The following is a 13345-nucleotide window of genomic DNA, read 5'->3' as shown; positions in this document are numbered from 1 at the left end:
ATTGTTTCTTTCACACCTCTTTATCTCTCCTTTTCCTCTTCTCCTTGTGCATTCATCTATCTCCACCCTTCCCTTTTTTAGATATCATCCAGTCATTCAACTCACATCCATGTCCTCTGTCTATGCACACTCCTTTTAATTGCCCTAATACCAAGAAAGTTATTGAGTTACATGTATCTTTCTCATGGAGGAATACACAAACAGCTTAATCTTATGAAATCATTTGTTTTCTCTTTCCGGTTTACAATTTCATGTTACTTTTGATTCTTGCATTTCAAAATCAAATTTCTGTCCAACTTTGGTCTTTTCATCAGGAATGCTTGAAAGTCTTCTGTTTCACTGAATATCCATCTTTCCCTCTGAAGAAGTACATTTAGCTTTGGTGGTTCTTGGTTATAATTGTTGTCATCTTAGCTCCCTTGCCCTCTGGAATAGTTTATTCCAAGTTCTCTATTCCTTTAATGTAGAAGCTGCTAAATCTTGGGTTATCATGGCTGTGGCTCCATGATATCTGAACTGTTTATTTATTTTTTTCTGACTGCTCACAATATTTTGTCTATAACCTGGGAGCTCTAGAAATTGGCTATAATTTTTCTGAAATTTTCATTTGGGATCTTAATCAGGGGATGCTGGATTGATTCTTTTAATCTTTATTTTGCCCTCTGGTTCTAGAATATCAGGGCAGTTTTCCCATAGTTTCTTTTAAAATGTCCATGCCTTCTTTTGCTTTTTTTAATCATGGCTTTTGGGTGGTCAAATAGTTCTTAAATGATCTCTTCTGGGTCTATTTTTCAGTTCAGTTGTTTCTTCAATGAAATATTTCTCATATTCCATTTTTTCATTCTTTTTATTTTCTGTTATTATTTCTTTATGTCTGGTGGAGTCATTAGTTTCTATGTTACCAATTCTAATTTTTAATGAATTATTTTCTTCATTTTGTTTTTGTGCCTTCTTTTTCATTTGGCCAATTTTGCTTTTTAAGGAGTTCTCTTCATTGAATTATTGTTTATCTCTTACCTTTTGACCTATTAGGGTATTATTTGCTTCAATATTTTTGTGCCTCCTTTACCAAACTGTGGATTCTTTATTCATGATTTTCTTCCATTGTTCTCATTTCTTACCCCAAAATTTTCTCTCTCTCTCTTATTTTTTAAAATTATTTTTGAGGGATTGCTAGATGGCACAGTGGATGTCAGATTGGAGTCAAGAAGACCTGAGTTCAACCTTCACCTCAGAAATTTAACATTTACTAGCTATGTCACCCTGGGTAGGTCACATAATTTCAATTTTCTTAAAAAAAAAAAAGAATGAAAATTATTTTTGAATTTTTCTATGAAATATTTGAGTATGAAGCCAATTTATATTTTTATTGAGGCTTTGAATGTTACAATTTGATCTTGTTTTCTTCTGAATTTGTGTTTTAATCTTCCTTGTCTCCAAAGTAATTTTCTATAATATACTTCATTATTTTTCTTTTATTTGCTTATTTTTGAGCCTTTTAAAAATTATATTAAAGTGAGGCTCTGTTTCAGGGATGCCCCCAAGTGTCAGCTCTTTCTGGCCACTGCTCTCAGAACTTGCTCTGGAGATCTAGACATTTTTAGTTTTTTTCAAGATTATGTGATGAGAGGTATGTTTGTATTCCCCTGGCCTATGCTCTGGTCTGTGAGTGATCAAAAGCACTCTTTTCCATTCCGTAATTATTAAACTCTGGTGTGCTAGTGATCATCTTTTTGCTCTGGGACTGTGATCCAGTACTCTGACTTGGGACTGTGGCCTGGATCCAGGCATAGGCAATTCAGAGGCCTGAACCCAATGCTAGCAAAAGGACCATTATAATCCCTTTGATAAGTTGTTTGACTCCCTTTTTCACCTATGGCTTCAGAGCTCTGAAACTGTTGCTGCTGTTGTTACTGATTCCATCATCCCCAAGGTCTACTGCTTCTTTACTGGTTTACAGCCTTGACAGGACTGCATTCCACTTACCCCAGTAGAATCTTTCCTGTTTGTTTTTGTCTTGGGGCTGGGGAAGTTTTTCACCTTATCCTAGTCTGTGTTTTCTGTCACTCCAGAATTTGTTTTTAATTATTATCTAAAGTTCTTTGAAGAGAAACTTGGGAGAGCTCAAGTAAAATTCCTGCTTTTTCTCTGCTATTTCCATTTATCTAATGGATAAGCTTTTATAGGAATAGAGAAGTTTAGTAGTGACCAAAAACTGTTTTTGGAAAAACCATAAAATATTCTGGAACAGGTTGCTATTAATACTGTTTAGTTTTTTAATGCTTTGGCTAATCAGAGAGAAAAAAAATAGACTTTTGTTTAAGATTATTTAACTTGACTTTTTTCCTGATTATTGATTATAACAAAGTTTTTTGTGAATGGCTATTTTGGGTTCTCATGCCTACTGAGGGGCCCTGGATCCAATTTGTTATGCAACTGCTAATTTTGTTAATAATTGATATGCTCAGATTTCCCTTTTGCTGTTTCTTTTATTCCTGACAATTTACAGGCAAATGTTCAAAGAAATCTTCCATCATTAACTGTGGTCCAGTAGTGGATAGAATGGATAAAGGCTTAATAGTCCTGATATTAATACCCAAACACTAGTCAAAGAAAGGTTGACTAGTTGTGACTGGTAATTTTTCAGAGAGGGAATCAGCATTTATATAGGGCCTACTATGTTCCTGGTTCTATGCTAAGGACTTTTATGAGCACTGTCCCATTTGATCCTTACAACATCTCTGTCAATGTAGATGTTATATCATCATCCCATTTTATTGTTGAGGAAACCAAGACAAACAGAGGTTAAGTGTCTTGCCCAGGAGAACACAGATTGCAAATATCTGAGGCTAGATTTAAACTGATTCCAGGCCCAGTGCTTTATCTGCTATGTCACCAGGTGCCTCTAATTGATAAAGAATTATGAGGACTTAGAAGCTACTAGCTAGAAAATAAAGAGAATGAGGAAATATGTTTTTAAACAAAAGAAAGGACAAAAAAGGAAGGAAGGGTAAGAAATAAATGAAGGAAATTTGCTAGAAGAAATAGAGAAAAAGTTTAATAATCCCTCCCTACAAATGTATATATACATATTTATGTACATCTGTGTATTAACAAATACATTTATATATATAGTACACCGGGTGCATATACTTATGCACATACATACATGTGTGTAATACATACTCATACATATACAAATGTATGGACATAAATAGGCAGGTAGGTGGTGTAGTGAATATAGGGCATGGAGAAAAAAAGACCTGAGTTAAAATCTGGCCTTAGACACATCAGCTTTATGATACTGCATAGTTGACTTAACCTTTGCCTCAATTTTCTCATCTGTAAAATGTTGTTGATAATAGCACCTATCTCCCAGAGTTGTTAGCAATAAATGAAATAACTATAAAGTACTTAACACAATGCTTGGGACATAGCAAGCACAAAATAAGTATTAGCTTATTATATTTATTTATATAAGGTGTACATATACATGTGTATGTATATATATGTCCATCTGTGTAGGTGCATGGATTAGACATATATATTAAGCATATATATAACACATAATATACATACCTACATATATGCAGCTGACCTTTCAAGTTCTTCTTTGAGTTACTGTACTGAATGTTTACAAAGCATATTCTGACATTCTAGTTGTCCTCTTGTTTTCTAAGAAAATTCTGTGCTCTTGGACAGTAGTTCCATGGAAAACAGCTGTTGCTGCTCTTCTGTTTTGAAAGTCTTGGACCTTAAAAAGTTACTTCATGTACAGTCTTATTTAAAAGGATTGTATTTCCCATTCATTTTTTGGTAGTTGTTTTTCCAAATCTAGCTCATTTATCTATTTATTCATTTGCCTGGTAGCTCATTTATTTATTTGCTTTTCCAAAATACTCTCTCTGAGAGAGATTGCCTTCTGAACTCTTGGAAACAAACCAGAAACAAAGCTAGTCCAAAATCATATTTTTAGGTCATGATGGACAGGTGTTAAATAATTTGCAAAACCACTTATTCTTTGAAAGGAATGGATAGAAAAACTATGTCCTTAATTCAAGTCTGCTATTTTATCTTCTGAACAACTTTAAGGATCAATTTTAGATTAAATACAGGAAAACCTGACTTTCTTAATTGTAGAAAATTATTATTTGTCCTTGCAATTTTCATCTTCTCTAAAAGAAGTTTTCCTTCAGTCAGCAGAAATTATACAGAAATATAATTATATTTATTTTAGTGAAATAAAAAAGGGGGAAGTTAGAAAGCATGGGGCTGCTTTTGAACTAAACAAAAAATGCAAATTTATTGTTATTCTTATAATTATTCACTTTCCAGTTAACTAAATGTCTTACTTTTCTAAGGTTTGGGCAGCAGCAAGAATGGTATAGGAGACAGCCACTCACTTTTGCAGTAAAAGAGATTTTACTTGTCTTATTTCTGACACATATTAGCTTTGTACAAGTCACTTAACTACTCAGTACTCCTGGAGAATTCTAAAAGTTACAAATTAGTCTCTGTTCTCCCTCAGGAAAGGAAAATTTTATATATACCATTTAAATCTCAGATTTAAGATTTCTCACTCAAAAAAAAAAAAAAAAAAGCCTTTTGAAGGAATCCTATCATTTAGTGACCTCAGAATTACAAGAAGGAAAACTTTTACAAACTGTTTCCACTGCTTCCTGTAATTTATTTTTTCCATCTCTCTTCCATTATCCTTTACTAGAATGATTTGGTTGGGTGCCTGAAGAACCTAGTGCGGACTACTAATTCTACCTGCGGGCAAAGAACTCTTTCGTTCACTCAAGATCCCAGCTATCTCCTTTTCCAGCAGACAGCATATTTTTGCTGATCTTAATGGTCTTGCTTTATTCACCTAGATGTCTAGGAGGTGCCGCAATACACCTGTCTCCCAAATTTATAGACTATGCAGATCAGGATTGTCTAGTTATCTCTCTGCTTTGCCTAGGAGTTGCCTATGGACTAGCCTTTAGGTCACCGCTAAAATCCGGGAAAAAGTGGAAGCGAATGTCCTTAGTCCATGGAAAGTCTATATGTAAGATTTGAACTGGGCATGCTCAGTTACTCAGGACAGGTTTGGGGAGGTAGTAGGAAGGTTTTACACTGTAGCCCTGCTGGCCCATGAAGCCTCTCTTCCTTCCTTTTTCTCTCTACCTCCCTCCCGCCGCCTGCTGCCCTTCCTTTTTTTTCTACACACACACACACACACACACACACACACACACACACACACAAAACCCAGGAGGCATACACAAGGGCATTCACCAGTCCTCCACCTCCCCTCCCAGTCTTTGCCTCCTCCTCCTCCTACTTTGGCTGCGGCTGGCGAGGACACGTCAAGGGAAATAAATAAATAAATAAATCCATTCACCCTGTGACAGCGAAAAGAACCGGCTGCGGCGGGGGGGGGGGGCACGCAAAGAGCCGAGCGCCCACTCACTCACCCCGAGCTAGACACCAGGTAAAGTAAGTACACACCGGGTAAAACGGGGAGGAGGAGGAGAAGGAAGAGGAGGAAGAGGAGGAGGAGGAGGAGGAGGAGGAGGAGGAGGAGGAGAAAAAGGAAGAGAAGGAGAAAGGAGACTTTCGGTGCTCGCAGATGCCCTTAAAGTGAAGGGCTGCGCGAGTGTGTACTAGGAATGCCCATTGTGTGCACGTTGTGACATATATGCTACCAGAGTGCTGGGAGGAGAGTCCATATATAGACAAAAAGCTGAAGCTGCACCCAGAGGAGTATGTGAGTGTGTGTGTGTGTGTGTGTGTGTGTGTTTAGCACGCTCACAGCCAGCACGGGGGTCTCAGCCTCAACATTGTTTCAATGGGCGCGCTTGTAATAATAGGAGGCAAGGGGGTGGGGGTGGAGGGGTGGCATATACAAGAACTGCCAGTCTTGGGTGTGCTCCCGTGGGCGCGTGTTTGGTGCAAGGACGGGGCCCCCATCTTGCTGGGGGATGGTCGTGGAGGTTGTGGGGGATTTTGCACGGGAGATTCCCTAGCCTTTTCGCCTCAAGACTCACGGTTTCGGCTCCTACTCGGCAGCTAGACTTTGTGTATCCTGTCTTTGCATCTCACAAGCATCTTATAACAGAAACCGGGACGTAGGCGGGCAAGGACTACAGCTCACGAGGATGGCGCCGGTGCGGCAAAGGGGAGGAGGGGTAGTGCTGGTGCTGGTGTTGGAGGGTTCATTTTCAGCAAAGACTCAAGTTGATTGGGGCTGAGAGAGAGTTTTGGATGGCCTCTTTTCTCTGCCTCTACTAGAGAATGGGAATGGGGGATGGGGAGTTGGTGGATAGAAGGTGTATGCCTGGGATGAAGGAGAATCGACCAATAGACTGAGGAGCCCGGAGAGAATGGGAAGGAACGACTAGTGACACTGACCCCGGCGGCTGCCGCAGTAGCCGAGGAAGGCAAGAGTTGCTACCGCTGGCTCCTCCCAATCAGGACCACGAGCTGCCATGGGGCCAGCTGCGCAGAGCTGGCTGCCCCTAGTCCTGGCCAGGTGGTTGTGCTTCTCACGTGCGAGTGTCCTCATCTCTCAGGCGACTGTCGCAAGGCCTATTGCCTCCGCCCCCTTTTCCCCCACTCTGTCTCGTCTATTTCTCCGCCAACGAGATTGGGTGCCTTAGCCGTGGTTGGCAAAGGCACAAGTAAGCCGAGTCATTCCGGTGGCCGCCTTTTTCCGTTAAGGCTGGGACGGGGATTTTGAGATTGCTCTAAAGAGGGTGGGGAATGGAAGAAAGGGCAAATGAGGAAAGGTTTCTGGAAGGCTGTTCCCTCTCCCGCCTTCTTACACACACTATCTGCCTGCCTTCCTGGCTCTAGAGGCTGGGCTAGTCTGGGACAAGGGCGGGAATGCGCAACGAGCAATGAGTTTAGCTGTAGGTTATTATCTCATGGACCCCTCCCTCGGGCTGGCCAATAGGAAACGGCCCATGGGAATTAACGGGGAACTGATGATGAGGACATGAGAACAGAGGTTAAGAAAGAGGGAGACCGGGACATTGGATGCCCTTTTCTTGGCAGTCAGACTGGGGAACCTTATGGCTATCAGCCCAATCACCGAGTTCAGACGGTAGCAAACTTGTACGAGGCATGTTGGGATGGATTTGCTGTGTCATTGAGACCTCAAGCACTGGGGCAAATCGAGAGCAGGAATGAGAACACAAGTCTATTTGATTCGGTGAGGCAACTAGTCCAATCCTCTGTCTCTAAGATACGACTGTGCCTAGCTATATCAAACCCAAAGAGTCGTTTGAAAACGGCTTCTGGAAAAGGAGATTCTGTAACCATCCTCAGCAACTTAATCCTAACTCGAAAGAGTAACGTTTCACAGGATAATAATCTCAAATTATGCATCAATTCAGTTCAACTAATGTTAGCTACTATGGGTAAAACACTGCCCTATTTTTATTATGCCAAGTGGGATCCTAGGGAATTTACATGAGTTTGATGGGACTTTACTAAATCTCCTTTTTACAATGAAGCTGAAATTGAAATATAGGAATCAACCATTATATCCAACCTAATCCTGAACAAAAACAGGAACAAAACACTTTGGGAGGAAGGAGGGGCAAATATTATATCCATTTTAAGGAGAAGTCAAGTTTTCAGTACACACATAAGTCAGTGATGGATAAAAATAGGATTTAAATAAGGTTTCCTGATTATTTCAATTTGATATCTACTAAATGAACCTGCCTCTTATGCTATTGAACTTTCAACCCAATTCCCCTTCATTTCAAAATGATACTTATCTCAAAAGTCAATGTGAGAAATAAGCAGTGATAGTAGTAACATATTTATATTTGCACTATTAAGAATTATGAATTTTTTAAAAATCTATTTGTCAAATACACAGCATTATAGTGTTATAATTTCCATTTTACAGATAAAGAACCTGAATATTGGAGAGGGTTAAGTTACAGATGATCCATGGTCACATAAGGAGTTGTTAAAGGAGGAAACTACTATTTGAATCAAGATTTTCATGCCTAATTCAGCACTTTAGAAGAAAAAAAAAACCTCCATTGGATCTTCCTTTTAACAAAGTTTATACAGGAATAGAATGCTGGAATTTTCAAGATACTAAGCCCAATTTTTTTTTTACTTTTAGATGAAACAATTTATAGCAGAAGGCCCTTAGGAATTAATTGAAGCAACAAGATAGAAAATGTTCTGTTTTCTGTGTCTCAGGGGAACATGTACTGAGAAGTCATAAAAAGGGTACTTTCCACTAATCTTTCTGTAATTCCTAACCTTCTGATGCAAATTTCACATCCTGAGATGCTGTAACCTCTAAAAACTTGGGAAGATTACTTTACTTTCCCCCCTCACTTTAAGTGTGTCAGCAACTCACTGCATGACTGCCCTTCCTTTTCAAAGATGTGCTGAGTTGGAGCCAGAAGCTTCTTTGATTCAGGCTTGAAACTGAGTGAAAGTTTGGCCTAAGGACATAGTTTGGAAGGCTCACCAGAAAGTCGTCTCCACCTTGTGCTTTGAGAATAAACATTGTCTAGCACACAGGCAAGAACTGTGCTCCTTGTATGCTGATTGATTAAATAAATGCCCAGTATGTACAAGGTAAGCTTGAAAAAAAAATTATTATTTTGTGCCTGGTTTAACCTTTGTCAGAAAACTAAGAACTTTTGAAATCATGATTTTTTCATTAGCCATCACATGATGTTGTATTGTGCAGTAAAACATTCAATGAATATACTTTCATTGATGTGGTTACCTAGGACACACTGCACTTTCAGATATTGGATTACATTGGATCAAGCCAAAAAACTTACAGCTTTAAGCCTCTATGTAGTAACTAAACTTTCTTTATGCATAGGAACCCATCTAATGCCCTTGAACAACTACCAAGTTTCTGTCTTAAATAAATGACCACAGTGCTACTCAATCATAATAAAGAATGAATAGTCTAATAAATACTGTCATTCAGGCTGCCTAATTTAGTTTGCCACAAGCACTTCAAGGGTCTGTTAATTTCATTGGTGCCAGCAGTATGCCAATTGATGCTGATTGAAATCCCTCCACAGCCTAGCAGATGTTTTTCAAGAGTAGCTGTGTATAGATGAACCATCTATTACCCTGTAGCTAATTTAGTAAGTAGGGCAGCTAGGTGGTACAGTGGATAGAGCTTTGGGCCTACAGTCAAGAAGGTCAATTTACTGAATTCAAATCTGGTGTCAGACACTAACTGTGTGACCTTAAGTAAGTCATTTAACTTGTTTACCTCAGTAACCTCAATTGTAAAAAGAGTTGAAGTTGGTAAACTACTTTATTATCTTTTCCAAGAAAATCACCTATAGGGGACATGACTGAGAAATGATTGAACAACTTACTAAGGAACATCATCCCAGTTTATCTTATCTATGAAGAATTGACATTCATCCTCATTACTTGCTTTAGCTTGGTAAGATCTGATAAAGCTTGGACTCCTCTGTCCTGTCCTTAAATAACAATTGCATTAACAGTAAACATTTGCATAGTTTTTTAAGCACTTTACAGACATTCATATGTAAAAAAGTGCTTTTTCTAAGCATTTTACAGATATTCATCTGATCTTCTCTACCACTCTGTTAGTTGGTACAATTATTATCACCATTTCATAGATTTCATATCACCATCACTCAGACCAAGCAAGTTAAGTGACTGGTGCAGGGTCACACACCTAGTAAATGTCTGACAGCAGATTTGAATTCAGAAAGAGTCAAGATCAGAATGCTAACTACATTGTACCATCTACAGTCAAAAAAAAACAGTTTCCTCTAGAATATAATGAAGCACTTCACTGGAAGCAATGAAGAAGTAAAAATAATGTGGAAAATAAATTATGAATAATAGGTGAAAAAAAATTAATTACAAGTCAATATAAATTAACCAGGTTCTGATAAAACCAGGTGAGATATGTATAGGTGCATTTGGAAAACTTGAGGGAACAAATATTCATATTATCAGGAAAGTCAGCCATACAAACATTTTTGAAAATGACTTGTCTGATTTAATTCCAAAAATGCTTTTGCAAATGTTCCATTGGGCAATCGCTGAAATCCCAAAAAAGTTCCTGGAAGCCTTGCAGGGCATATGAGTGGCAGCTATGGGCAGCTGGTCTGATGAAATTTTGGCCAAAACTTTTGAGCAGTTATTTTAACCAGCCCCAAAACAAAATGTGTATGTGTTGCAATGCTCTAAACTAGAAATTCCATTTTGGAAATGTCACGGTTTTTTGTTTTTCTTTAAGACCCTTTCCATGGAAAATAAAGGTCAGATTTTGAATGTGCATATAAAGAAATCATTTGTTTTTTTTTTTTTTAAATGTGTATTTGAAAAACTGGTAGATTACAATGGTTATTTTCTTTTAAAGATTTTTGGATCTTAATAGCACAGTTGAATGAAATTTTCAAAACTGATTTCTACTCTGGGTACAAATCTCTGATGATAATATATCATAACATATAATATTAATTACTATTAATTGCCACTAATATAAGTTAGTGTAGTCTAGCAACATGATATTGTGACTAGAAAGCCTAACTCTCAGGCAGAAAGACCTAGTTTCTTGTCCAGATTATTTCACTACCTATGTGACCACATGTAAATCACTTAACTCTGCTAGGCTTCATGGAGTTCCTTCATAGTTAATTATTGTTAGGCTGTGTTCTGAATGGTGGAGAGAGTTCCTATGTTTTTGGTGCATTTAAAGTATGGAAGAGGTAAGATTAATAAAATGAGGCTAGATGAGAGGCAGGTCAGTGGTACAGCAGGTGGAGCATTAGTTAAGGTGTCAAGGACCTGAGTTCAAATTTGGCTTGGACACTTAATAGTTGTGTGACCTGGGTAGGTCACTTAATCCTAATTGCCTCTTCCATACCTCCTCCCCATTCCCTCCTTCCCCCCCAAAGAGTTCAGATAATATTATGTTTGTATAAATTTTCTAAAATAAGCATTGTGGAAAAAGAATATTTTTTATTAGATTATAAGCTCTTGGAGAACAAGGAATACTTATCACAGTACTCACACAGAGAGCATTTGTAATATAATAAATGTTTATTGAATTGAATTGAACATTTAACAAAGTGATTTTTCAGACATTTTAGGATGTTAGAATTCTTTCTAGGAGAGACATTGTTTATTATTAATGACCAAATTAATGTTCAGAGTTATGAAATAAAATATCTGGCAATAAAAATGTTACACATATATGTATACATGTATATATATGTGTATATATATTTATATTTTTGTATATGGTCAAGATTAAACTCATTGTATTTGAGGATAAATCCCTTCCAAAGAAAAAACATTCTTTATGAATAGGAGAAAAATGACCATTTATTTTCTTTTTAACAGAATGAGAAATACCATATTGTAGGAGAAAGGTTCTTAGATTTGTTATAACACATGGGGCCTCATATTCTACCTCAAAGAGTTGATAGTTACATGAACTTGGGCTAATTTCTTATCCAATTTGACCCTCAGTTTCCTCAGCTTTAAAGCATGGATAATAATGGTCACCTGGCCTATTTGATATAATTGTATCAAATAATATGTATATTATGCGCTTTATTTAAAAAATGGCAACAGCACTGTATTCATATAAGTAATTTTTTTGCACATAATGCAGTGTTTTGCACATAGTAGGTAATTAATACATATTAGTGGACTTGAAATCTTTGTCAAAGAAAAAAAAATTGTTGTTTAGGCAAATTATAGTATTTTGCCTGCAAAGAATTACATATATGTAATACATATGTAATATTTATGTATATGTAAATATGTACTATTTGCAAAGCATATTATAGCATTTCTATGTCAGGGACCCAGCCCTGGTCTGTAAGATACCTTGGCAAAAGGAAGAATCTTAACTACAAAAAAAATCCAAGCACAAGAATTACCTGATTTTGCACAAAGCATAGATTTTTTTTAGAAAGGAAAATTCTTCCTTAGATTACAAAGGCAACCCTAGGAAGTTGTGCTCGGTTAATAGACCTGGAGAAAAGAATTATTATTTGTGAACTGGGATGGTCTGAGTGGCTTGGGAAATTAGACATACAAATCAGAGAAAGAATATGTATGAAAGACTATCTAAAGAAAGGTGCTTTCTCATACTGGCTTGAAGGAAGGAGAATTTTAGGTCTTTCCTAGAGATGGAGAGATAGCATCTGGGAAATGAAATACTCAAAAGGTACTTGAAATAAAGAGTTATGTGAGTACATTTCTAAATATGTGCAATACATTGAAATCTTTAACAAAGGTGTGTTTCTGGTAAAACTCATACAACTTAGGGACACTTTGAACTAACTAGATGGTGCAATATATAGAGCATTTACATTAGAGTCAAGGAAACCTGAGTTTTAATTTAGTCTTAGAGACTTACTAAATATATGATTTTGGGCAAATCACTTAACCCCTGTTTACCTCAGTTTCCTTATCTGTTAAATGGAGATAATAGTAGTACCTATTTCCTAGGTTTGTTGGAAAGATTAAATGAATCGTAAAATGCTTAGTATAATTTAACTTAGTTTTATTTAACTTTAGTTATTTAACTTTTATTTAAACTTTCGTTATTATTATCATTATTGTTATTAATATAATTTATTTATTTAACTTTTAAACTTAGTTATTATTATCATTATTATTATTATACAATAATATTTTAGGTAATTCATTTATAGTCCATTCATTGCATTGTTTAAGCATTTGTTTGAGCAGGTTTGTGGCTCTAGCCCTAATTTTTGAAAGTCACTGCAGTTTCTCTTCCTTTTCTATCTCTTTCTTTTCTTCTTTTCCCTAGCCCTACTTTCTCTTCCATTCCCTGTTCCTTCTGTTCCATATTTCTTCCATTCTCTTCCATTACATTCCCATTGACTTTGTTTTTTCTTCATATTTCTTCTATTTTACTTATCCATTTGTCTTTTTTTTCCCCCTGAGGCAATTGGGGTTAAGTGACTTGCCCAGGGTCACACAGCCAGGAAGTGCTAAGTGTCTGAGCCAAATTTTGAACTCAGCTTCTCCTGACTTCAGAGCTAGTGCTCTATCCACTGCACCACCTACCTGCCTCTTACCATGTGTCTTAATCTATAAATATGACCTGTTTGATCTTGGTGAAAACATTTTATATCTTCAAACTCCAGTTTCATTTTCTATAAATGTGCTAGATATTTAAGTTTTGTTGTAGGTGCTAAAACTATAAAGAATTTTCCTGGGGCAGGTAATTTTTCAGTTGTGAATTATTGTTTGCATTGGGTTACAATACAGGCTGGAACACTACTAGTGTATATGCGAGGTTAACTATTGACTGAATATGAACATTAGG

General features: G+C 37.0%; 1 protein-coding gene across 12 annotated transcripts in view; it reads left to right on the top strand.

Moving 5' to 3' along the window:
• Window positions 1-5276: 5276 nt before the first annotated feature.
• The window catches only part of SLC16A7 (solute carrier family 16 member 7), a 220122-nt gene continuing 212053 nt past the window's right edge, over window positions 5277-13345 (top strand). For 8 of the 12 annotated variants that reach the window (XM_031940993.1, XM_031940990.1, XM_031940983.1 and 5 more), the window contains exon 1: window positions 5277-5484. The gene's annotated coding sequence lies outside the window, so the exon portion shown is untranslated. Of the gene's footprint in view, window positions 5485-5576; window positions 5756-13345 lie in introns of those variants that run through there. The other 4 variants (XM_031940994.1, XM_031940992.1, XM_031940986.1 and 1 more) reach the window with 2 other exon arrangements.

This window comes from Sarcophilus harrisii, chromosome 5, assembly GCF_902635505.1.
Source record: "Sarcophilus harrisii chromosome 5, mSarHar1.11, whole genome shotgun sequence".
In the NCBI taxonomy this organism is placed as follows: Eukaryota; Metazoa; Chordata; class Mammalia; order Dasyuromorphia; family Dasyuridae; genus Sarcophilus; species Sarcophilus harrisii.
Note: the sequence above shows the minus strand (reverse complement) of the source record. Positions and strands in the feature narration are given on the sequence as shown.